This window comes from Tenrec ecaudatus, chromosome Y, assembly GCF_050624435.1.
Source record: "Tenrec ecaudatus isolate mTenEca1 chromosome Y, mTenEca1.hap1, whole genome shotgun sequence".
Taxonomy (NCBI): domain Eukaryota; kingdom Metazoa; phylum Chordata; class Mammalia; order Afrosoricida; family Tenrecidae; genus Tenrec; species Tenrec ecaudatus.
The window spans coordinates 8441660-8469575 of record NC_134549.1 but is presented as its reverse complement, the minus strand read 5'-3'; positions in this window follow the sequence as shown (position 1 = coordinate 8469575).

Here is a 27916-nt window from a genome sequence, read left to right as displayed (position 1 = left end):
TTTATTAAAGAAGGTTCTCTGACAGGGCATCATCTTCATGAATGAAGGTTCTCTCTCTGGGCATCATCTTCATGAATGAAGGTTCTCTCTCTGGGCATCATCTTTATGAATGAAGGTTCTCTCTTGGGCATCAACTTATGATAGAATATTTTCTCTCTGGGCATCAACTCAATGAAAAAAGGTTCTCTCTTGGGCATCATATTATGAAAGAACGTTTTCTCTCTGGGCATCAACTTTATGAATGAAGGTACTCTCTCTTGGCATTATCTTTATGAAAGAAGGTTCTCTCTCTGGGCATCATCTTTATGAAAGAAGGTTCTCTCTCTGGGCATCCTATTTATGAAATAAGATTCTAGGTCTGAGCATCATTTTACGAAACGTTCTCTCTCTGGGCATCAACTTTATGAAAGAAGGTTCTCTCTCTGGGCATCAACGTCATGAATCAAGGTTCTTACTCTGGGCATCATCTTTATTAAAGAAGGTTCTCTCTCTGGACATCATCTTATTGAATGAAGGTTCTCTCTCTGGGCATCATCTTTATGAATGAAGGTTCTCTCTCTGGGAAACACCTTTATGAATGAAGGTTCTCTGCCCGGGTTAACGTCTTTATGAATGAAGGCTCTTTCTTTGGGCATCATATTTATTTAACAAGGTTCTCTGCCTGGGCATCATCTTTATGAAAGAATGTTCTCTGCCTGGGCATCTTCTTTGTGAATGAAGGTTCTCTCTCTGGGCATCACTTTATGAATGGAGGTTCTCTGGGCATCATCTTATGAATGAAGGTACTCTCTCTGGGCATCATCTTCATGAATTATGGTTCTCTCCCTGGGCATCATCTTTATGAATGAAAGTTCTCTGCCTGGGCATCATCTTTATGATTGAAGGTTTTCTCTCTCGGTATCATCATTATGAAACAAGGTTCTCTGCCTGGCTATCATCAATATGAATGAAAGTTGTCTCTTTGTGTATCATCTTTATGAATGAAAGTTCTCTCCCAGGGCATCATCTTCATGAATAAAGCTCTCCCTCTGGGCATCATCTTTATGAATAAAGGTTCTCTGACTGGGCACCATATTTACAAATGAAGGTTTTCCTCTGGGAATCATCTTTATGAATGAATGTTCTCTCTCTGGGCATCATCGTAATGAAATAAAATTCTCTCTCTGGGCATCATCTGTATTAAAGAAGGTTCTCTGTTTGGGTATTGTCTTTTTGAATAAAGGTTCTCTCCCTGGGCATCACCTTTATTAAAGATGTTTCTTTCTCTGGGCATCATCTTCATGAATGTTGGTTCTCTCCCTGGGCATCATTTTTATGAATGAAGGTTCTGGCTCTGTGCATCATCTTTATGAATGTAAGTTCTCTGCCTGGGCATCATCTTAATGAATGAAGGTTCTCCCTCTGGGCCTCATCCTTATGAATTAAGGTTCTCTGGGCATCTTCTTATGAATGGAGGATCTCTCTCTGGGCATCACCTTTATGAATGAAGGTTCTCTCTCTGGGAAACACCTTTATGAATGAAGGTTCTCTGCCTGGGCAACATCTTTATAAACGAAGGCTCTTTCTCTGGGCATCATATTTATGAAAGGAATTTCTCTGCCTGGGAATCAAATGTATGAAAGAATGTTTTCTGCCTGGCCATCATCTTTGTGAATGAAGTTTCTCTCTTTGGGAATCATCTTTATGAATGCATGTTCTCTGGGCACCAGCTTGTGAATGATGGTTCTCACCTGGGCAACACCTTTATGTAAGAAGGTTCTTTCTCTGAGCATCATCTTCATGAATGATGGTTCTCTCTCTGGGCATCACTTTATGAATGGAGGTTCTCTGGGCATCATCTTATGAATGAAGGTACTCCCTCTGGGCATCATCTCCATGAATGATGGTTCTCTCCCTGGGCATCATCTTTATGAATGAAAGTTCTCTGCCTGGGCATCATCTCCATGAATGATGGTTCTCTCCCTGGGCATCATCTTTATGAATGAAAGTTCTCTGCCTGGGCATCATCTTTATGAATGACGGTTCTCTCTCTGGGAATCATCTTTATGAATGAAAGTTCTCTGCCTGGGCATCATCTTTATGAATGATGGTTCTCTCTTTGGACATCACATTTATGAATGAAGGTTCTCTGCCTAGGCAACATCTTTATAAATGAAGGCTCTTTCTCTGGGCATCATATTTATGAAAGAAATTTCTCTGCCTGGGAATCAAATGTATGAAAGAATGTTTTCTGCCTGGCCATCATCTTTGTGAATGAAGTTTCTCTCTTTGGGAATCATCTTTATGAATGCATGTTCTCTGGGCACCAGCTTGTGAATGATGGTTCTCACCTGGGCAACACCTTTATGTAAGAAGGTTCTTTCTCTGAGCATCATCTTCATGAATGATGGTTCTATCTCTGGGCATCATCTTTATGAATGAAAGTTTCTGCCTTGGCATTATCTTTATGAAAGAAGGTTCTTTCTCTGGGCATCATCTTCATGAATGAAGGTTCTCTCTCTGGAAATCATCTTTATGAATGAAGGTTCTCTCTCTGAGCATCATCTTTATGAAACAAGGTTCCCTGCCTGGGCATCAACTATATGAATGAAGGTTCTCTCGGTGGGCATCATCTTTATAAAGAAATTTATCTGTTTGGGCATCATCTTTATGATGGAACGTTCTCTATCTCGGCAACATCTTTATCAATAAAGGTTCTCACACTGGGCATCATTTTTATGAATGAAGGTTTTAACTCTGGGCATTATCTTTATTAAAGAAGGTTCTCTGACAGGGCATCATCTTCATGAATGAAGGTTCTCTCTCTGGGCATCATCTTCATGAATGAAGGTTCTCTCTCTGGGCATCATCTTTATGAATGAAGGTTCTCTCTGCGCATCATCTTTATGAATGAAGGTTCTCTCTTGGGCATCAACTTATGATAGAATATTTTCTCTCTGGGCATCAACTCTATGAAAAAAGGTTCTCTCTTGGGCATCATATTATGAAAGAACGTTTTCTCTCTGGGCATCAACTTTATGAATGAAGGTACTCTCTCTTGGCATTATCTTTATGAAAGAAGGTTCACTCTCTGGGCATCATCTTTATGAAAAAAGGTTCTCTCTCTGGGCATCCTATTTATGAAATAAGATTCTAGGTCTGAGTATCATCTTTACCAAACGTTCTCTCTCTGGGCATCAACTTTATGAAAGAAGGTTCTCTCTCTGGGCATCAACTTCATGAATGAAGGTTCTTACTCTGGGCATCATCTTTATGAAAGAAGGTTTTCTCTCTGGACATCATCTTAATGAATTAAGGTTCTCTCTCTGGGCATCATCTTTATGACTGAAGGTTCTTTCTCTGGGCATCATCTTTAAGACAGAAGGTTCTCTCTCTGGGCATCATCTTTATGAATGAAGGTTCTCTCTCTGGACATCACATTTATGAATGAAGGTTCTTTGCCTAGGCAACATCTTTATAAAAAAGGCTCTCTTCGGGGCATCATATTTATGAAAGAAGTTTCTCTGCCTGGGAATCAAATTTATGAAACAATGTTCTATGCCTGGCCATCATCTTTGTTAATGAAGTTTCTCTCTTTGGGCATCACCTTTATGAATGAAGGTTCTCTCTCTGGGCATCATCTTTATGAATGCATGTTCTCTGGGCACCATCTTATGAATGATGGTTCTCACTCTGGGCAACACCTTTATGTAAGAAGGTTCTTTCTCTGAGCATCATCTTCATGAATGATGGTTCTATCTCTGGGCATTATCTTTTTTTTTTTTAAACATTTTATTAGGGGCTCATACTATCTTTATGAATCAAAGTTTCTGCCTTGGCATCATCTTTATGAAAGAAGGTTCTTTCTATGGGCATCATCTTCATGAATGAAGGTTCTCTCTCTGTGCATCTTCTTTATGAAACAAGGTTCCCTGCTTGGGAATCATCTATATGAATGAAGGTTCTCTCGGTGGGCATCATCTTTATAAGGAAATTTCTCTGTTTGGGCATCATCTTTATGATGGAACATTCTCTATCTCGGCATCATCTTTATCAATAAAGGTTCTCACACTGGGCATCATTTTTATGAATGAAGGTTCTAACTCTGGGCATTATCTTTATTAAAGAAAGTTCTCTGACTGGGCATCATCTTCATGAATGAAGGTTCTCTCTCTGGGCATCATTTTTATGAATGAAGGTCCTTTCTCTGGGCATCATCTTTATGAATGAAGGTTCTCTCTCTGGAAATCATCTTTATGGATGAAGGTTCTCTGACTGGGCACCATATTTACGAATGAAGGTTCTCTCTCTGGGCATCATCTTTATGATTGAAGGTTCTCTCTCTAGGCATCATCATTATGAAACAATGTTCTCTGCCGGCTATCATCTACATGAATGAAAGTTGTCTCTTTGTGTATCATCTTTATGAATGAAGGTTCTCTCCCTGGGCATCATCTTCATGAATAAAAGCTCTCCCTCTGGGCATCATCTTTATGAATGAAGGTTCTCTGACAGAGCACCATATTTACGAATGAAGGTTCTCTCTCTGGGCATCATCTTTATGATTGAAGGTTCTCTCTCTAGGCATCATCATTATGAAACAATGTTCTCTGCCGGCTATCATCTATATGAATGAAAGTTGTCTCTTTGTGTATCATCTTTATGAATGAAGGTTCTCTCCCTGGGCATCATCTTCATGAATAAAAGCTCTCCCTCTGGGCATCATCTTCATGAATGAAGGTTCTCTGACTGGGCACCATATTTACGAATGAAGGTTCTCTCTCTGGGCATCATCTTTATGAATGAATGTTCTGTCTCTGGGCATCATGGTAATGAAATAAAATTCTCTCTTTGGGAATCATCTTTATTAAAGAAGGATCTCTGTTTGGGGATTATCTTTACGAATGAAGGTTCTCTCTCTGGGCATCACCTTTATTAAAGAAGTTTCTTTCTCTGGGCATCATCCTCATGAATGATTGTTCCCTCCCTGGGCATCATATTTATGAATGAAGGTTCTGGCGGTGTGAATCATCTTTATGAATGAAAGTTCTCTGCCTGGGCATCACCTTTATGAATGAAGGTTCTCTCTCTGGGAAACACCTTTATGAATGAAGGTTCTCTGCCCGGGTTAACGTCTTTATGAATGAAGGCTCTTTCTTTGGGCATCATATTTATTTAACAAGGTTCTCTGCCTGGGCATCATCTTTATGAAAGAATGTTCTCTGCCTGGGCATCTTCTTTGTGAATGAAGGTTCTCTCTCTGGGCATCACTTTATGAATGGAGGTTCTCTGGGCATCATCTTATGAATGAAGGTACTCTCTCTGGGCATCATCTTCATGAATTATGGTTCTCTCCCTGGGCATCATCTTTATGAATGAAAGTTCTCTGCCTGGGCATCATCTTTATGAATGATGGTTCTCTCTTTGGACATCACATTTATGAATGAAGGTTCTCTGCCTAGGCAACATCTTTATAAATGAAGGCTCTTTCTCTGGGCATCATATTTATGAAAGAAATTTCTCTGCCTGGGAATCAAATGTATGAAAGAATGTTTTCTGCCTGGCCATCATCTTTGTGAATGAAGTTTCTCTCTTTGGGAATCATCTTTATGAATGCATGTTCTCTGGGCACCAGCTTGTGAATGATGGTTCTCACTCTGGGCAACACCTTTATGTAAGAAGGTTCTTTCTCTGAGCATCATCTTCATGAATGATGGTTCTATCTCTGGGCATCATCTTTATGAATGAAAGTTTCTGCCTTGGCATTATCTTTATGAAAGAAGGTTCTTTCTCTGGGCATCATCTTCATGAATGAAGGTTCTCTCTCTGGAAAACATCTTTATGAATGAAGGTTCTCTCTCTGGGCATCATCTTTATGAAACAAGGTTCCCTGCCTGGGCATCAACTATATGAATGAAGGTTCTCTCGGTGGGCATCATCTTTATAAAGAAATTTATCTGTTTGGGCATCATCTTTATGATGGAACGTTCTCTATCTTGGCAACATCTTTATCAATAAAGGTTCTCACACTGGGCATCATTTTTATGAATGAAGGTTCTAACTCTGGGCATTATCATTATTAAAGAAGGTTCTCTGACAGGGCATCATCTTCATGAATGAAGGTTCTCTCTCTGGGCATCATCTTCATTAATGAAGGTTCTCTCTCTGGGCATCATCTTTATGATTGAAGGTTCTCTCTTGGGCATCAACTTATGATAGAATATTTTCTCTCTGGGCATCAACTCTATGAAAAAGGTTCTCTCTTGGGCATCATATTATGAAAGAACGTTTTCTCTATGGGCATCAACTTTATGAATGAAGGTACTCTTTCTTGGCATTATCTTTATGAAAGAAGGTTCTCTCTCTGGGCATCATCTTTATGAAAGAAGGTTCTCTCTCTGGGCATCCTATTTATGAAATAAGATTCTAGGTCTGAGCATCATCTTTACGAAACGTTCTCTCTCTGGGCATCAACTTTATGAAAGAAGGTTCTCTCTCTGGGCATCAACTTCATGAATGAAGGTTCTTACTCTGGGCATCATCTTTATGAAAGAAGGTTCTCTCTCTGGACATCATCTTAATGAATGAAGGTTCTCTCTCTGGGCATCATCTTTATGAATGAAGGTTCTTTCTCTGGGCATCATCTTTAAGACAGAAGGTTCTCTCTCTGGGCATCATCTTTATGAAAGATCCTTCTCTGATTTGGCATCATCGTTATGAATGAAGTTTCTCTGCCGGGGCATCATCTTTAAGAAAGAAGGTTCTCTCTCTGGGCATCATCTTTATGAAAGAAGGTCTCCTTCTGGGCATCATCAATAAGAATGAAAGTTCTCTGCCTGGGCATCATCTTTACGAAAGATTCTCTGCCTGGGCATCATCTTTATGAATGAAGGATTTCTCTCTGGGCATCATCTTAATGAAACAAGGTTCTCTCTCTGGGCATGATCTTTATGAAAAAAGGTTTTTTACCTTGTCATCATCTTTATGAAAGTTAATTCTCTGCTGGGAATCATCTTTATGAATGAAGGTACACTCTCTGGGTATCATCTTTATGAAACAAGGTTCTCTGGTGGACATCATCTTTATGAATGACTGTCCTCTGTCTGGTCATCATCTTTATGAATGAAGGTTCTATCTCTGGGCATCATCTTTATGAAAGAAGGTTCTCTCTTTGGGAATCATCTTTATGAATTAAGATTCTCTCAGGGCTTCATCTTTATGAAAGAAGGTTCTCTTGGGTATCATCTTTATGAATGAAAGTTCTCCCTCTAGGCATCATCTTTATGAAAGAAGGTTCTCTCTCTGGGCATCATCTTTATGAATGAAGGTTCTCTGCCTGGGTATCATCTTTATTAACGCAGGTTCTCTCTCTGGGCCTCCTCTTTATGAATTAAGGTTCTCTGGGCATCTTCTTATGAATGAAGGTTCTCTCTATGTACATCACCTTTAAGAATGAAGGTTCTCTGCCTGAGCATCACCTTTATGAATGAAGGTTCTCTGCCTGGACAACATCTTCATGAATGAAGGCTCTTTCTCTGGGCATCATCTTTATGAAAGAAGGTTCTTTCTCTGGGCATCATCTTTATGAAAGAAGGTTCTCTGACTGGGCATCAACTTTATGAATGAAGGTTCTCTCTCTGTGCATCATCTTTATGAATGAAGGTTCTATCCCTGGGCATCATCATTACGAAAAAGTTTCTCTACCTGGGCATCATCTTTATGAATGAAGGTTCTCTCCCTGGGCATCATCTTCATGAATAAAAGCTCTCCCTCTGGGCATCATCTTCATGAATGAAGGTTCTCTGACTGGGCACCATATTTACGAATGAAGGTTCTCTCTCTGGGCATCATCTTTATGAATGAATGTTCTGTCTCTGGGCATCATGGTAATGAAATAAAATTCTCTCTTTGGGAATCATCTTTATTAAAGAAGGATCTCTGTTTGGGGATTATCTTTACGAATGAAGGTTCTCTCTCTGGGCATCACCTTTATTAAAGAAGTTTCTTTCTCTGGGCATCATCCTCATGAATGATGGTTCTCTCCCTGGGCATCATTTTTATGAATGAAGGTTCTGGCGGTGTGAATCATCTTTATGAATGAAAGTTCTCTGCCTGGGCATCACCTTTATGAATGAAGGTTCTCTCTCTGGGAAACACCTTTATGAATGAAGGTTCTCTGCCCGGGTTAACGTCTTTATGAATGAAGGCTCTTTCTTTGGGCATCATATTTATTTAACAAGGTTCTCTGCCTGGGCATCATCTTTATGAAAGAATGTTCTCTGCCTGGGCATCTTCTTTGTGAATGAAGGTTCTCTCTCTGGGCATCACTTTATGAATGGAGGCTCTCTGGGCATCATCTTATGAATGAAGGTACTCTCTCTGGGCATCATCTTCATGAATTATGGTTCTCTCCCTGGGCATCATCTTTATGAATGAAAGTTCTCTGCCTGGGCATCATCTTTATGAATGATGGTTCTCTCTTTGGACATCACATGTAATAATGAAGGTTCTCTGCCTAGGCAACATCTTTATAAATGAAGGCTCTTTCTCTGGGCATCATATTTATGAAAGAAATTTCTCTGCCTGGGAATCAAATGTATGAAAGAATGTTTTCTGCCTGGCCATCATCTTTGTGAATGAAGTTTCTCTCTTTGGGAATCATCTTTATGAATGCATGTTCTCTGGGCACCAGCTTGTGAATGATGGTTCTCACTCTGGGCAACACCTTTATGTAAGAAGGTTCTTTCTCTGAGCATCATCTTCATGAATGATGGTTCTATCTCTGGGCATCATCTTTATGAATGAAAGTTTCTGCCTTGGCATTATCTTTATGAAAGAAGGTTCTTTCTCTGGGCATCATCTTCATGAATGAAGGTTCTCTCTCTGGAAATCATCTTTATTAATGAAGGTTCTCTCTCTGAGCATCATCTTTATGAAACAAGGTTCCCTGCCTGGGCATCAACTATATGAATGAAGGTTCTCTCGGTGGGCATCATCTTTATAAAGAAATTTATCTGTTTGGGCATCATCTTTATGATGGAACGTTCTCTATCTCGGCAACATCTTTATCAATAAAGGTTCTCACACTGGGCATCATTTTTATGAATGAAGGTTCTAACTCTGGGCATTATCTTTATTAAAGAAGGTTCTCTGACAGGGCATCATCTTCATGAATGAAGGTTCTCTCTCTGGGCATCATCTTCATGAATGAAGGTTCTCTCTCTGGGCATCATCTTTATGAATGAAGGTTCTCTCTTGGGCATCAACTTATGATAGAATATTTTCTCTCTGGGCATCAACTCTATGAAAAAAGGTTCTCTCTTGGGCATCATATTATGAAAGAACGTTTTCTCTCTGGGCATCAACTTTATGAATGAAGGTACCTCTCTTGGCATTATCTTTATGAAAGAAGGTTCTCTCTCTGGGCATCATCTTTATGAAAGAAGGTTCTCTCTCTGGGCATCATCTTTATGAAATAAGATTCTAGGTCTGAGCATCATCTTTACGAAACGTTCTCTCTCTGGGCATCAACTTTATGAAAGAAGGTTCTCTCTCTGGGCATCAACTTCATGAATGAAGGTTCTTACTCTGGGCATCATCTTTATGAAAGAAGGTTCTCTCTCTGGACATCATCTTAATGAATGAAGGTTCTCTCTCTGGGCATCATCTTTATGAATGAAGGTTCTTTCTCTGGGCATCATCTTTAAGACAGAAGGTTCTCTCTCTGGGCATCATCTTTATGAAAGATCCTTCTCTGATTTGGCATCATCGTTATGAATGAAGTTTCTCTGCCGGGGCATCATCTTTAAGAAAGAAGGTTCTCTCTCTGGGCATCATCTTTATGAAAGAAGGTCTCCTTCTGGGCATCATCAATAAGAATGAAAGTTCTCTGCCTGGGCATCATCTTTACGAAAGATTCTCTGCCTGGGCATCATCTTTATGAATGAAGGATTTCTCTCTGGGCATCATCTTAATGAAACAAGGTTCTCTCTCTGGGCATGATCTTTATGAAAAAAGGTTTTTTACCTTGTCATCATCTTTATGAAAGTTAATTCTCTGCTGGGAATCATCTTTATGAATGAAGGTACACTCTCTGGGTATCATCTTTATGAAACAAGGTTCTCTGGTGGACATCATCTTTATGAATGACTGTCCTCTGTCTGGTCATCATCTTTATGAATGAAGGTTCTATCTCTGGGCATCATCTTTATGAAAGAAGGTTCTCTCTTTGGGAATCATCTTTATGAATTAAGATTCTCTCAGGGCTTCATCTTTATGAAAGAAGGTTCTCTTGGGTATCATCTTTATGAATGAAAGTTCTCCCTCTAGGCATCATCTTTATGAAAGAAGGTTCTCTCTCTGGGCATCATCTTTATGAATGAAGGTTCTCTGCCTGGGTATCATCTTTATTAACGCAGGTTCTCTCTCTGGGCCTCCTCTTTATGAATTAAGGTTCTCTGGGCATCTTCTTATGAATGAAGGTTCTCTCTATGTACATCACCTTTAAGAATGAAGGTTCTCTGCCTGAGCATCACCTTTATGAATGAAGGTTCTCTGCCTGGACAACATCTTCATGAATGAAGGCTCTTTCTCTGGGCATCATCTTTATGAAAGAAGGTTCTTTCTCTGGGCATCATCTTTATGAAAGAAGGTTCTCTGACTGGGCATCAACTTTATGAATGAAGGTTCTCTCTCTGTGCATCATCTTTATGAATGAAGGTTCTATCCCTGGGCATCATCATTACGAAAAAGTTTCTCTACCTGGGCATCATCTTTATGAATGAAGGTTCTCTCCCTGGGCATCATCTTCATGAATAAAAGCTCTCCCTCTGGGCATCATCTTCATGAATGAAGGTTCTCTGACTGGGCACCATATTTACGAATGAAGGTTCTCTCTCTGGGCATCATCTTTATGAATGAATGTTCTGTCTCTGGGCATCATGGTAATGAAATAAAATTCTCTCTTTGGGAATCATCTTTATTAAAGAAGGATCTCTGTTTGGGGATTATCTTTACGAATGAAGGTTCTCTCTCTGGGCATCACCTTTATTAAAGAAGTTTCTTTCTCTGGGCATCATCCTCATGAATGATGGTTCTCTCCCTGGGCATCATTTTTATGAATGAAGGTTCTGGCGGTGTGAATCATCTTTATGAATGAAAGTTCTCTGCCTGGGCATCACCTTTATGAATGAAGGTTCTCTCTCTGGGAAACACCTTTATGAATGAAGGTTCTCTGCCCGGGTTAACGTCTTTATGAATGAAGGCTCTTTCTTTGGGCATCATATTTATTTAACAAGGTTCTCTGCCTGGGCATCATCTTTATGAAAGAATGTTCTCTGCCTGGGCATCTTCTTTGTGAATGAAGGTTCTCTCTCTGGGCATCACTTTATGAATGGAGGCTCTCTGGGCATCATCTTATGAATGAAGGTACTCTCTCTGGGCATCATCTTCATGAATTATGGTTCTCTCCCTGGGCATCATCTTTATGAATGAAAGTTCTCTGCCTGGGCATCATCTTTATGAATGATGGTTCTCTCTTTGGACATCACATGTAATAATGAAGGTTCTCTGCCTAGGCAACATCTTTATAAATGAAGGCTCTTTCTCTGGGCATCATCTTTATGAAAGAAGGTTCTCTCTTTGGGAATCATCTTTATGAATTAAGATTCTCTCAGGGCTTCATCTTTATGAAAGAAGGTTCTCTTGGGTATCATCTTTATGAATGAAAGTTCTCCCTCTAGGCATCATCTTTATGAATGAAGGTTCTCTCTCTGGGCATCATCTTTATGAATGAAGGTTCTCTGCCTGGGTATCATCTTTATTAACGCAGGTTCTCTCTCTGGGCCTCCTCTTTATGAATTAAGGTTCTCTGGGCATCTTCTTATGAATGAAGGTTCTCTCTATGTACATCACCTTTAAGAATGAAGGTTCTCTGCCTGAGCATCACCTTTATGAATGAAGGTTCTCTGCCTGGACAACATCTTCATGAATGAAGGCACTTTCTCTGGGCATCATCTTTATGAAAGAAGGTTCTTTCTCTGGGCATCATCTTTATGAAAGAAGGTTCTCTGACTGGGCATCATCTTTATGAATGAAGGTTCTATCCCTGGGCATCATCATTACGAAAAAGTTTCTCTACCTGGGCATCATTCTTATGAATGAAGGTTCTCTCCCTGGGCATCATCTTCATGAATAAAAGCTCTCCCTCTGGGCATCATCTTCATGAATGAAGGTTCTCTGACTGGGCACCATATTTACGAATGAAGGTTCTCTCTCTGGGCATCATCTTTATGAATGAATGTTCTGTCTCTGGGCATCATGGTAATGAAATAAAATTCTCTCTTTGGGAATCATCTTTATTAAAGAAGGATCTCTGTTTGGGGATTATCTTTACGAATGAAGGTTCTCTCTCTGGGCATCACCTTTATTAAAGAAGTTTCTTTCTCTGGGCATCATCCTCATGAATGATGGTTCTCTCCCTGGGCATCATTTTTATGAATGAAGGTTCTGGCGGTGTGAATCATCTTTATGAATGAAAGTTCTCTGCCTGGGCATCACCTTTATGAATGAAGGTTCTCTCTCTGGGAAACACCTTTATGAATGAAGGTTCTCTGCCCGGGTTAACGTCTTTATGAATGAAGGCTCTTTCTTTGGGCATCATATTTATTTAACAAGGTTCTCTGCCTGGGCATCATCTTTATGAAAGAATGTTCTCTGCCTGGGCATCTTCTTTGTGAATGAAGGTTCTCTCTCTGGGCATCACTTTATGAATGGAGGCTCTCTGGGCATCATCTTATGAATGAAGGTACTCTCTCTGGGCATCATCTTCATGAATTATGGTTCTCTCCCTGGGCATCATCTTTATGAATGAAAGTTCTCTGCCTGGGCATCATCTTTATGATTGAAGGTTCTCTCTCTGGGTATCATCATTATGAAACAAGGTTCTCTGCCTGGCTATCATCAATATGAATGAAAGTTGTCTCTTTGTGTATCATCTTTATGAATGAAAGTTCTCTCCCAGGGCATCATCTTCATGAATAAAGCTCTCCCTCTGGGCATCAACTTTATGAATAAAGGTTCTCTGACTGGGCACCATATTTACAAATGAAGGTTTTCTCTCTGGGAATCATCTTTATGAATGAATGTTCTCTCTCTGGGCATCATCGTAATGAAATAAAATTCTCTCTCTGGGCATCATCTGTATTAAAGAAGGTTCTCTGTTTGGGTATTGTCTTTTTGAATAAAGGTTCTCTCTCTGGGCATCACCTTTATTAAAGATGTTTCTTTCTCTGGGCATCATCTTCATGAATGTTGGTTCTTTCCCTGGGCATCATTTTTATGAATGAAGGTTCTGGCTCTGTGCATCATCTTTATGAATGTAAGTTCTTTGCCTGGGCATCATCTTAATGAATGAAGGTTCTCTCTCTGGGCCTCATCCTTATGAATTAAGGTTCTCTGGGCATCATCTTATGAATGGAGGATCTCTCTCTGGGCATCACCTTTATGAATGAAGGTTCTCTCTCTGGGAAACACCTTTATGAATGAAGGTTCTCTGCCTGGGCAACATCTTTATAAACGAAGGCTCTTTCTCTGGGCATCATATTTATGAAAGGAATTTCTCTGCCTGGGAATCAAATGTATGAAAGAATGTTCTCTGCCTGGGCATCATCTTTGTGAATGAAGGTTCTCTCTCTGGGCATCACTTTATGAATGGAGGTTCTCTGGGCATCATCTTATGAATGAAGGTACTCTCTCTGGGCATCATCTCCATGAATGATGGTTCTCTCCCTGGGCATCATCTTTATGAATGAAAGTTCTCTGCCTGGGCATCATCTCCATGAATGATGGTTCTCTCCCTGGGCATCATCTTTATGAATGAAAGTTCTCTGCCTGGGCATCATCGTTATGAATGACGGTTCTCTCTCTGGGAATCATCTTTATGAATGAAAGTTCTCTGCCTGGGCATCATCTTTATGAATGATGGTTCTCTCTTTGGACATCACATTTATGAATGAAGGTTCTCTGCCTAGGCAACATCTTTATAAATGAAGGCTCTTTCTCTGGGCATCATATTTATGAAAGAAATTTCTCTGCCTGGGAATCAAATGTATGAAAGAATGTTTTCTGCCTGGCCATCATCTTTGTGAATGAAGTTTCTCTCTTTGGGAATCATCTTTATGAATGCATGTTCTCTGGGCACCAGCTTGTGAATGATGGTTCTCACTCTGGGCAACACCTTTATGTAAGAAGGTTCTTTCTCTGAGCATCATCTTCATGAATGATGGTTCTATCTCTGGGCATCATCTTTATGAATGAAAGTTTCTGCCTTGGCATTATCTTTATGAAAGAAGGTTCTTTCTCTGGGCATCATCTTCATGAATGAAGGTTCTCTCTCTGGAAATCATCTTTATGAATGAAGGTTCTCTCTCTGGGCATCATCTTTATGAAACAAGGTTCCCTGCCTGGGCATCAACTATATGAATGAAGGTTCTCTCGGTGGGCATCATCTTTATAAAGAAATTTATCTGTTTGGGCATCATCTTTATGATGGAACGTTCTCTATCTTGGCAACATCTTTATCAATAAAGGTTCTCACACTGGGCATCATTTTTATGAATGAAGGTTCTAACTCTGGGCATTATCTTTATTAAAGAAGGTTCTCTGACAGGGCATCATCTTCATGAATGAAGGTTCTCTCTCTGGGCATCATCTTCATGAATGAAGGTTCTCTCTCTGGGCATCATCTTTATGAATGAAGGTTCTCTCTGCGCATCATCTTTGTGAATGAAGGTTCTCTCTTGGGCATCAACTTATGATAGAATATTTTCTCTCTGGGCATCAACTCTATGAAAACAGGTTCTCTCTTGGGCATCATATTATGAAAGAACGTTTTCTCTCTGGGCATCAACTTTATGAATGAAGGTACTCTCTCTTGGCATTATCTTTATGAAAGAAGGTTCTCTCTCTGGGCATCATCTTTATGAATGAAGGTTCTTTCTCTGGGCATCATCTTTAAGACAGAAGGTTCTCTCTCTGGGCATCATCTTTATGAAAGATCCTTCTCTGATTTGGCATCATCGTTATGAATGAAGTTTCTCTGCCGGGGCATCATCTTTAAGAAAGAAGGTTCTCTCTCTGGGCATCATCATCATGAAAGAAGGTCTCCTTCTGGGCATCATCAATAAGAATGAAAGTTCTCTGCCTGGGCATCATCTTTACGAAAGATTCTCTGCCTGGGCATCATCTTTATGAATGAAGGATTTCTCTCTGGGCATCATCTTAATGAAACAAGGTTCTCTCTCTGGGCATGATCTTTATGAAAAAAGGTTTTTTACCTTGTCATCATCTTTACGAAAGTTAATTCTCTGCTGGGAATCATCTTTATGAATGAAGGTACACTCTCTGGGTATCATCTTAATGAACAAGGTTCTCTGGTGGACATCATCTTTATGAATGACTGTCCTCTGTCTGGTCATCATCTTTATGAATGAAGGTTCTATCTCTGGGCATCATCTTTATGAAAGAAGGTTCTCTCTTTGGGAATCATCTTTATGAATTAAGATTCTCTCAGGGCTTCATCTTTATGAAAGAAGGTTCTCTTGGGTATCATCTTTATGAATGAAAGTTCTCCCTCTAGGCATCATCTTTATGAAAGAAGGTTCTCTCTCTGGGCATCATCTTTATGAATGAAGGTTCTCTGCCTGGGTATCATCTTTATTAACGCAGGTTCTCTCTCTGGGCCTCCTCTTTATGAATTAAGGTTCTCTGGGCATCTTCTTATGAATGAAGGTTCTCTCTATGTACATCACCTTTAAGAATGAAGGTTCTCTGCCTGAGCATCACCTTTATGAATGAAGGTTCTCTGCCTGGACAACATCTTCATGAATGAAGGCTCTTTCTCTGGGCATCATCTTTATGAAAGAAGGTTCTTTCTCTGGGCATCATCTTTATGAAAGAAGGTTCTCTGACTGGGCATCAACTTTATGAATGAAGGTTCTCTCTCTGTGCATCATCTTTATGAATGAAGGTTCTATCCCTGGGCATCATCATTACGAAAAAGTTTCTCTACCTGGGCATCATCTTTATGAATGAAGGTTCTCTCCCTGGGCATCATCTTCATGAATAAAAGCTCTCCCTCTGGGCATCATCTTCATGAATGAAGGTTCTCTGACTGGGCACCATATTTACGAATGAAGGTTCTCTCTCTGGGCATCATCTTTATGAATGAATGTTCTGTCTCTGGGCATCATGGTAATGAAATAAAATTCTCTCTTTGGGAATCATCTTTATTAAAGAAGGATCTCTGTTTGGGGATTATCTTTACGAATGAAGGTTCTCTCTCTGGGCATCACCTTTATTAAAGAAGTTTCTTTCTCTGGGCATCATCCTCATGAATGATGGTTCTCTCCCTGGGCATCATTTTTATGAATGAAGGTTCTGGCGGTGTGAATCATCTTTATGAATGAAAGTTCTCTGCCTGGGCATCACCTTTATGAATGAAGGTTCTCTCTCTGGGAAACACCTTTATGAATGAAGGTTCTCTGCCCGGGTTAACGTCTTTATGAATGAAGGCTCTTTCTTTGGGCATCATATTTATTTAACAAGGTTCTCTGCCTGGGCATCATCTTTATGAAAGAATGTTCTCTGCCTGGGCATCTTCTTTGTGAATGAAGGTTCGATCTCTGGGCATCACTTTATGAATGGAGGTTCTCTGGGCATCATCTTATGAATGAAGGTACTCTCTCTGGGCATCATCTTCATGAATTATGGTTCTCTCCCTGGGCATCATCTTTATGAATGAAAGTTCTCTGCCTGGGCATCATCTTTATGATTGAAGGTTCTCTCTCTGGGTATCATCATTATGAAACAAGGTTCTCTGCCTGGCTATCATCAATATGAATGAAAGTTGTCTCTTTGTGTATCATATTTATGAATGAAAGTTCTCTCCCAGGGCATCATCTTCATGAATAAAGCTCTCCCTCTGGGCATCATCTTTATGAATAAAGGTTCTCTGACTGGGCACCATATTTACAAATGAAGGTTTTCTCTCTGGGAATCATCTTTATGAATGAATGTTCTCTCTCTGGGCATCATCGTAATGAAATAAAATTCTCTCTCTGGGCATCATCTGTATTAAAGAAGGTTCTCTGTTTGGGTATTGTCTTTTTGAATAAAGGTTCTCTCTCTGGGCATCACCTTTATTAAAGATGTTTCTTTCTCTGGGCATCATCTTCATGAATGTTGGTTCTTTCCCTGGGCATCATTTTTATGAATGAAGGTTCTGGCTCTGTGCATCATCTTTATGAATGTAAGTTCTCTGCCTGGGCATCATCTTAATGAATGAAGGTTCTCTCTCTGGGCCTCATCCTTATGAATTAAGGTTCTCTGGGCATCATCTTATGAATGGAGGATCTCTCTCTGGGCATCACCTTTATGAATGAAGGTTCTCTCTCTGGGAAACACCTTTATGAATGAAGGTTCTCTGCCTGGGCAACATCTTTATAAACGAAGGCTCTTTCTCTGGGCATCATATTTATGAAAGGAATTTCTCTGCCTGGGAATCAAATGTATGAAAGAATGTTCTCTGCCTGGGCATCATCTTTGTGAATGAAGGTTCTCTCTCTGGGCATCACTTTATGAATGGAGGTTCTCTGGGCATCATCTTATGAATGAAGGTACTCTCTCTGGGCATCATCTCCATGAATGATGGTTCTCTCCCTGGGCATCATCTTTATGAATGAAAGTTCTCTGCCTGGGCATCATCTCCATGAATGATGGTTCTCTCCCTGGGCATCATCTTTATGAATGAAAGTTCTCTGCCTGGGCATCATCTTTATGAATGATGGTTCTCTCTTTGGACATCACATTTATGAATGAAGGTTCTCTGCCTAGGCAACATCTTTATAAATGAAGGCTCTTTCTCTGGGCATCATATTTATGAAAGAAATTTCTCTGCCTGGGAATCAAATGTATGAAAGAATGTTTTCTGCCTGGCCATCATCTTTGTGAATGAAGTTTCTCTCTTTGGGAATCATCTTTATGAATGCATGTTCTCTGGGCACCAGCTTGTGAATGATGGTTCCCACTCTGGGCAACACCTTTATGTAAGAAGGTTCTTTCTCTGAGCATCATCTTCATGAATGATGGTTCTATCTCTGGGCATCATCTTTATGAATGAAAGTTTCTGCCTTGGCATTATCTTTATGAAAGAAGGTTCTTTCTCTGGGCATCATCTTCATGAATGAAGGTTCTCTCTCTGGAAATCATCTTTATGAATGAAGGTTCTCTCTCTGGGCATCATCTTTATGAAACAAGGTTCCCTGCCTGGGCATCAACTATATGAATGAAGGTTCTCTCGGTGGGCATCATCTTTATAAAGAAATTTATCTGTTTGGGCATCATCTTTATGATGGAACGTTCTCTATCTTGGCAAAATCTTTATCAATAAAGGTTCTCACACTGGGCATCATTTTTATGAATGAAGGTTCTAACTCTGGGCATTATCTTTATTAAAGAAGGTTCTCTGACAGGGCATCATCTTCATGAATGAAGGTTCTCTCTCTGGGCATCATCTTCATGAATGAAGGTTCTCTCTCTGGGCATCATCTTTATGAATGAAGGTTCTCTCTGCGCATCATCTTTATGAATGAAGGTTCTCTCTTGGGCATCAACTTATGATAGAATATTTTCTCTCTGGGCATCAACTCTATGAAAACAGGTTCTCTCTTGGGCATCATATTATGAAAGAACGTTTTCTCTCTGGGCATCAACTTTATGAATGAAGATACTCTCTCTTGGCATTATCTTTATGAAAGAAGGTTCTCTCTCTGGGCATTATCTTTATGAAAGAAGGTTCTCTCTCTGGGCATCCTATTTATGAAATAAGATTCTAGGTCTGAGCATCATCTTTACCAAACGTTCTCTCTCTGGGCATCAACTTTATGAAAGAAGGTTCTCTCTCTGGGCATCAACTTCATGAATGAAGGTTCTTACTCTGGGCATCATCTTTATGAAAGAAGGTTCTCTCTCTGGACATCGTCTTAATGAAAGAAGGTTCTCTCTCTGGGCATCATCTTTATGAATGAAGGTTCTTTCTCTGGGCATCATCTTTAAGACAGAAGGTTCTCTCTCTGGGCATCATCTTTATGAAAGATCCTTCTCTGATTTGGCATCATCGTTATGAATGAAGTTTCTCTGCCGGGGCATCATCTTTAAGAAAGAAGGTTCTCTCTCTGGGCATCATCATCATGAAAGAAGGTCTCCTTCTGGGCATCATCAATAAGAATGAAAGTTCTCTGCCTGGGCATCATCTTTACGAAAGATTCTCTGCCTGGGCATCATCTTTATGAATGAAGGATTTCTCTCTGGGCATCATCTTAATGAAACAAGGTTCTCTCTCTGGGCATGATCTTTATGAAAAAAGGTTTTTTACCTTGTCATCATCTTTATGAAAGTTAATTCTCTGCTGGGAATCATCTTTATGAATGAAGGTACACTCTCTGGGTATCATCTTTATGAAACAAGGTTCTCTGGTGGACATCATCTTTATGAATGACTGTCCTCTGTCTGGTCATCATCTTTATGAATGAAGGTTCTATCTCTGGGCATCATCTTTATGAAAGAAGGTTCTCTCTTTGGGAATCATCTTTATGAATTAAGATTCTCTCAGGGCTTCATCTTTATGAAAGAAGGTTCTCTTGGGTATCATCTTTATGAATGAAAGTTCTCCCTCTAGGCATCATCTTTATGAAAGAAGGTTCTCTCTCTGGGCATCATCTTTATGAATGAAGGTTCTCTGCCTGGGTATCATCTTTATTAACGCAGGTTCTCTCTCTGGGCCTCCTCTTTATGAATTAAGGTTCTCTGGGCATCTTCTTATGAATGAAGGTTCTCTCTATGTACATCACCTTTAAGAATGAAGGTTCTCTGCCTGAGCATCACCTTTATGAATGAAGGTTCTCTGCCTGGACAACATCTTCATGAATGAAGGCTCTTTCTCTGGGCATCATCTTTATGAAAGAAGGTTCTTTCTCTGGGCATCATCTTTATGAAAGAAGGTTCTCTGACTGGGCATCAACTTTATGAATGAAGGTTCTCTCTCTGTGCATCATCTTTATGAATGAAGGTTCTATCCCTGGGCATCATCATTACGAAAAAGTTTCTCTACCTGGGCATCATCTTTATGAATGAAGGTTCTCTCCCTGGGCATCATCTTCATGAATAAAAGCTCTCCCTCTGGGCATCATCTTCATGAATGAAGGTTCTCTGACTGGGCACCATATTTACGAATGAAGGTTCTCTCTCTGGGCATCATCTTTATGAATGAATGTTCTGTCTCTGGGCATCATGGTAATGAAATAAAATTCTCTCTTTGGGAATCATCTTTATTAAAGAAGGATCTCTGTTTGGGGATTATCTTTACGAATGAAGGTTCTCTCTCTGGGCATCACCTTTATTAAAGAAGTTTCTTTCTCTGGGCATCATCCTCATGAATGATGGTTCTCTCCCTGGGCATCATTTTTATGAATGAAGGTTCTGGCGGTGTGAATCATCTTTATGAATGAAAGTTCTCTGCCTGGGCATCACCTTTATGAATGAAGGTTCTCTCTCTGGGAAACACCTTTATGAATGAAGGTTCTCTGCCCGGGTTAACGTCTTTATGAATGAAGGCTCTTTCTTTGGGCATCATATTTATTTAACAAGGTTCTCTGCCTGGGCATCATCTTTATGAAAGAATGTTCTCTGCCTGGGCATCTTCTTTGTGAATGAAGGTTCGATCTCTGGGCATCACTTTATGAATGGAGGTTCTCTGGGCATCATCTTATGAATGAAGGTACTCTCTCTGGGCATCATCTTCATGAATTATGGTTCTCTCCCTGGGCATCATCTTTATGAATGAAAGTTCTCTGCCTGGGCATCATCTTTATGATTGAAGGTTCTCTCTCTGGGTATCATCATTATGAAACAAGGTTCTCTGCCTGGCTATCATCAATATGAATGAAAGTTGTCTCTTTGTGTATCATCTTTATGAATGAAAGTTCTCTCCCAGGGCATCATCTTCATGAATAAAGCTCTCCCTCAGGGCATCATCTTTATGAATAAAGGTTCTCTGACTGGGCACCATATTTACAAATGAAGGTTTTCTCTCTAGGAATCATCTTTATGAATGAATGTTCTCTCTCTGGGCATCATCGTAATGAAATAAAATTCTCTCTCTGGGCATCATCTGTATTAAAGAAGGTTCTCTGTTTGGGTATTGTCTTTTTGAATAAAGTTTCTCTCTCTGGGCATCACCTTTATTAAAGATGTTTCTTTCTCTGGGCATCATCTTCATGAATGTTGGTTCTTTCCCTGGGCATCATTTTTATGAATGAAGGTTCTGGCTCTGTGCATCATCTTTATGAATGTAAGTTCTCTGCCTGGGCATCATCTTAATGAATGAAGGTTCTCTCTCTGGGCCTCATCCTTATGAATTAAGGTTCTCTGGGCATCATCTTATGAATGGAGGATCTCTCTCTGGGCATCACCTTTATGAATGAAGGTTCTCTCTCTGGGAAACACCTTTATGAATGAAGGTTCTCTGCCTGGGCAACATCTTTATAAACGAAGGCTCTTTCTCTGGGCATCATATTTATGAAAGGAATTTCTCTGCCTGGGAATCAAATGTATGAAAGAATGTTCTCTGCCTGGGCATCATCTTTGTGAATGAAGGTTCTCTCTCTGGGCATCACTTTATGAATGGAGGTTCTCTGGGCATCATCTTATGAATGAAGGTACCCTCTCTGGGCATCATCTCCATGAATGATGGTTCTCTCCCTGGGCATCATCTTTATGAATGAAAGTTCTCTGCCTGGGCATCATCTCCATGAATGATGGTTCTCTCCCTGGGCATCATCTTTATGAATGAAAGTTCTCTGCCTGGGCATCATCTTTATGAATGACGGTTCTCTCTCTGGGAATCATCTTTATGAATGAAAGTTCTCTGCCTGGGCATCATCTTTATGAATGATGGTTCTCTCTTTGGACATCACATTTATGAATGAAGGTTCTCTGCCTAGGCAACATCTTTATAAATGAAGGCTCTTTCTCTGGGCATCATATTTATGAAAGAAATTTCTCTGCCTGGGAATCAAATGTATGAAAGAATGTTTTCTGCCTGGCCATCATCTTTGTGAATGAAGTTTCTCTCTTTGGGAATCATCTTTATGAATGCATGTTCTCTGGGCACCAGCTTGTGAATGATGGTTCTCACTCTGGGCAACACCTTTATGTAAGAAGGTTCTTTCTCTGAGCATCATCTTCATGAATGATGGTTCTATCTCTGGGCATCATCTTTATGAATGAAAGTTTCTGCCTTGGCATTATCTTTATGAAAGAAGGTTCTTTCTCTGGGCATCATCTTCATGAATGAAGGTTCTCTCTCTGGAAATCATCTTTATGAATGAAGGTTCTCTCTCTGGGAATCATCTTTATGAAACAAGGTTCCCTGCCTGGGCATCAACTATATGAATGAAGGTTCTCTCGGTGGGCATCATCTTTATAAAGAAATTTATCTGTTTGGGCATCATCTTTATGATGGAACGTTCTCTATCTTGGCAACATCTTTATCAATAAAGGTTCTCACACTGGGCATCATTTTTATGAATGAAGGTTCTAACTCTGGGCATTATCTTTATTAAAGAAGGTTCTCTGACAGGGCATCATCTTCATGAATGAAGGTTCTCTCTCTGGGCATCATCTTCATGAATGAAGGTTCTCTCTCTGGGCATCATCTTTATGAATGAAGGTTCTCTCTGCGCATCATCTTTATGAATGAAGGTTCTCTCTTGGGCATCAACTTATGATAGAATATTTTCTCTCTGGGCATCAACTCTATGAAAAAAGGTTCTCTCTTGGGCATCATATTATGAAAGAACGTTTTCTCTCTGGGCATCAACTTTATGAATGAAGGTACCCTCTCTTGGCATTATCTTTATGAAAGAAGGTTCTCTCTCTGGGCATCATCTTTATGAAAGAAGGTTCTCTCTCTGGGCATCCTATTTATGAAATAAGATTCTAGGTCTGAGCATCATCTTTACCAAACGTTCTCTCTCTGGGCATCAACTTTATGAAAGAAGGTTCTCTCTCTGGGCATCAACTTCATGAATGAAGGTTCTTATTCTGGGCATCATCTTTATGAAAGAAGGTTCTCTCTCTGGACATCATCTTAATGAATGAAGGTTCTCTCTCTGGGCATCATCTTTATGAATGAAGGTTCTTTCTCTGGGCATCATCTTTAAGACAGAAGGTTCTCTCTCTGGGCATCATCTTTATGAATGAAGGTTCTCTCTCTGGACATCACATTTATGAATGAAGGTTCTTTGCCTAGGCAACATCTTTATAAATGAAGGCTCTTTCTTGGGGCATCATATTTATGAAAGAAGTTTCTCTGCCTGGGAATCAAATTTATGAAACAATGTTCTATGCCTGGCCATCATCATTGTTAATGAAGTTTCTCTCTTTGGGCATCACCTTTATGAATGAAGGTTCTCTCTCTGGGCATCATCTTTATGAATGCATGTTCTCTGGGCACCATCTTATGAATGATGGTTCTCACTCTGGGCAACACCTTTATGTAAGAAGGTTCTTTCTCTGAGCATCATATTCATGAATGATGGTTCTATCTCTGGGCATTATCTTTATGAATCAAAGTTTCTGCCTTGGCATCATCTTTATGAAAGAAGGTTCTTTCTATGGGCATCATCTTCATGAATGAAGGTTCTCTCTCTGTGCATCTTCTTTATGAAACAAGGTTCCCTGCTTGGGAATCATCTATATGAATGAAGGTTCTCTCGGTGGGCATCATCTTTATAAGGAAATTTCTCTGTTTGGGCATCATCTTTATGATGGAACGTTCTCTATCTTGGCATCATCTTTATCAATAAAGGTTCTCACACTGGGCATCATTTTTATGAATGAAGGTTCTAACTCTGGGCATTATCTTTATTAAAGAAAGTTCTCTGACTGGGCATCATCTTCATGAATGAAGGTTCTCTCTCTGGGCATCATTTTTATGAATGAAGGTCCTTTCTCTGGGCATCATCTTTATGAATGAAGGTTCTCTCTCTACAAATCATCTTTATGGATGAAGGTTCTCTGACTGGGCACCATATTTACGAATGAAGGTTCTCTCTCTGGGCATCATCTTTATGATTGAAGGTTCTCTCTCTAGGCATCATCATTATGAAACAATGTTCTCTGCCGGCTATCATCTACATGAATGAAAGTTGTCTCTTTGTGTATCATCTTTATGAATGAAGGTTCTCTCCCTGGGCATCATCTTCATGAATAAAAGCTCTCCCTCTGGGCATCATCTTTATGAATGAAGGTTCTCTGACAGGGCACCATATTTACGAATGAAGGTTCTCTCTCTGGGCATCATCTTTATGAATGAATGTTCTGTCTCTGGGCATCATGGTAATGAAATAAAATTCTCTCTTTGGGAATCATCTTTATTAAAGAAGGATCTCTGTTTGGGGATTATCTTTACGAATGAAGGTTCTCTCTCTGGGCATCACCTTTATTAAAGAAGTTTCTTTCTCTGGGCATCATCCTCATGAATGATGGTTCCCTCCCTGGGCATCATTTTTATGAATGAAGGTTCTGGCGGTGTGAATCATCTTTATGAATGAAAGTTCTCTGCCTGGGCATCACCTTTATGAATGAAGGTTCTCTCTCTGGGAAACACCTTTATGAATGAAGGTTCTCTGCCCGGGTTAACGTCTTTATGAATGAAGGCTCTTTCTTTGGGCATCATATTTATTTAACAAGGTTCTCTGCCTGGGCATCATCTTTATGAAAGAATGTTCTCTGCCTGGGCATCTTCTTTGTGAATGAAGGTTCGATCTCTGGGCATCCCTTTATGAATGGAGGTTCTCTGGGCATCATCTTATGAATGAAGGTACACTCTCTGGGCATCATCTTCATGAAATATGGTTCTCTCCCTGGGCATCATCTTTATGAATGAAAGTTCTCTGCCTGGGCATCATCTTTATAAATGAAGGCTCTTTCTCTGGGCATCATATTTATGAAAGAAATTTCTCTGCCTGGGAATCAAATGTATGAAAGAATGTTTTCTGCCTGGCCATCATCTTTGTGAATGAAGTTTCTCTCTTTGGGAATCATCTTTATGAATGCATGTTCTCTGGGCACCAGCTTGTGAATGATGGTTCTCACTCTGGGCAACACCTTTATGTAAGAAGGTTCTTTCTCTGAGCATCATCTTCATGAATGATGGTTCTATCTCTGGGCATCATCTTTATGAATGAAAGTTTCTGCCTTGGCATTATCTTTATGAAAGAAGGTTCTTTCTCTGGGCATCATCTTCTTGAATGAACGTTCTCTCCCTGGAAATCATCTTTATGAATGAAGGTTCTCTCTCTGGGCATCATCTTTATGAAACAAGGTTCCCTGCCTGGGCATCAACTATATGAATGAAGGTTCTCTCGGTGGGCATCATCTTTATAAAGAAATTTATCTGTTTGGGCATCATCTTTATGATGGAACGTTCTCTATCTTGGCAACATCTTTATCAATAAAGGTTCTCACACTGGGCATCATTTTTATGAATGAAGGTTCTAACTCTGGGCATTATCTTTATTAAAGAAGGTTCTCTGACAGGGCATCATCTTCATGAATGAAGGTTCTCTCTCTGGGCATCATCTTCATGAATGAAGGTTCTCTCTCTGGGCATCATCTTTATGAATGAAGGTTCTCTCTTGGGCATCAACTTATGATAGAATATTTTCTCTCTGGGCATCAACCCTATGAAAAAAGGTTCTCTCTTGGGCATCATATTATGAAAGAACGTTTTCTCTCTGGGCATCAACTTTATGAATGAAGGTACTCTCTCTTGGCATTATCTTTATGAAAGAAGGTTCTCTCTCTGGGCATCCTATTTATGAAATAAGATTCTAGGTCTGAGCATCATCTTTACGAAACGTTCTCTCTCTGGACATCATCTTAATGAATGAAGGTTCTTTCTCTGGGCATCATCTTTAAGACAGAAGGTTCTCTCTCTGGGCATCATCTTTATGAAAGATCCTTCTCTGATTTGGCATCATCGTTATGAATGAAGTTTCTCTGCCGGGGCATCATCTTTAAGAAAGAAGGTTCTCTCTCTGGGCATCATCTTAATGAATGAAGGTTCTCTCTCTGGGCATCATCTTTATGAAAGAAGGTTCTCTCTCTGGGCATCCTATTTATGAAATAAGATTCTAGGTCTGAGCATCATCTTTACCAAACGTTCTCTCTCTGGGCATCAACTTTATGAAAGAAGGTTCTCTCTCTGGGCATCAACTTCATGAATGAAGGTTCTTATTCTGGGCATCATCTTTATGAAAGTAGGTTTTCTCTCTGGACATCATCTTAATGAATGAAGGTTCTCTCTCTGGGCATCATCTTTATGAATGAAGGTTCTTTCTCTGGGCATCATCTTTAAGACAGAAGGTTCTCTCTCTGGGCATCATCTTTATGAATGAAGGTTCTCTCTCTGGACATCACATTTATGAATGAAGGTTCTTTGCCTAGGCAACATCTTTATAAATGAAGGCTCTTTCTTGGGGCATCATATTTATGAAAGAAGTTTCTCTGCCTGGGAATCAAATTTATGAAACAATGTTCTATGCCTGGCCATCATCTTTGTTAATGAAGTTTCTCTCTTTGGGCATCACCTTTATGAATGAAGGTTCTCTCTCTGGGCATCATCTTTATGAATGCATGTTCTCTGGGCACCATCTTATGAATGATGGTTCTCACTCTGGGCAACACCTTTATGTAAGAAGGTTCTTTCTCTGAGCATCATCTTCATGAATGATGGTTCTATCTCTGGGCATCATCTTTATGAATGAAAGTTTCTGCCTTGGCATTATCTTTATGAAAGAAGGTTCTTTCTCTGGGCATCATCTTCTTGAATGAACGTTCTCTCCCTGGAAATCATCTTTATGAATGAAGGTTCTCTCTCTGGGCATCATCTTTATGAAACAAGGTTCCCTGCCTGGGCATCAACTATATGAATGAAGGTTCTCTCGGTGGGCATCATCTTTATAAAGAAATTTATCTGTTTGGGCATCATCTTTATGATGGAACGTTCTCTATCTTGGCAACATCTTTATCAATAAAGGTTCTCACACTGGGCATCATTTTTATGAATGAAGGTTCTAACTCTGGGCATTATCTTTATTAAAGAAGGTTCTCTGACAGGGCATCATCTTCATGAATGAAGGTTCTCTCTCTGGGCATCATCTTCATGAATGAAGGTTCTCTCTCTGGGCATCATCTTTATGAATGAAGGTTCTCTCTTGGGCATCAACTTATGATAGAATATTTTCTCTCTGGGCATCAACCCTATGAAAAAAGGTTCTCTCTTGGGCATCATATTATGAAAGAACGTTTTCTCTCTGGGCATCAACTTTATGAATGAAGGTTCTCTCTCTGGGCATCATCTTTATGAAAGAAGGTTCTCTCTCTGGGCATCCTATTTATGAAATAAGATTCTAGGTCTGAGCATCATCTTTACCAAACGTTCTCTCTCTGGGCATCAACTTTATGAAAGAAGGTTCTCTCTCTGGGCATCAACTTCATGAATGAAGGTTCTTATTCTGGGCATCATCTTTATGAAAGTAGGTTTTCTCTCTGGACATCATCTTAATGAATGAAGGTTCTCTCTCTGGGCATCATCTTTATGAATGAAGGTTCTTTCTCTGGGCATCCTCTTTAAGACAGAAGGTTCTCTCTCTTGGCATCATCTTTATGAATGAAGGTTCTCTCTCTGGACATCACATTTATGAATGAAGGTTCTTTGCCTAGGCAACATCTTTATAAATGAAGGCTCTTTCTTGGGGCATCATATTTATGAAAGAAGTTTCTCTGCCTGGGAATCAAATTTATGAAACAATGT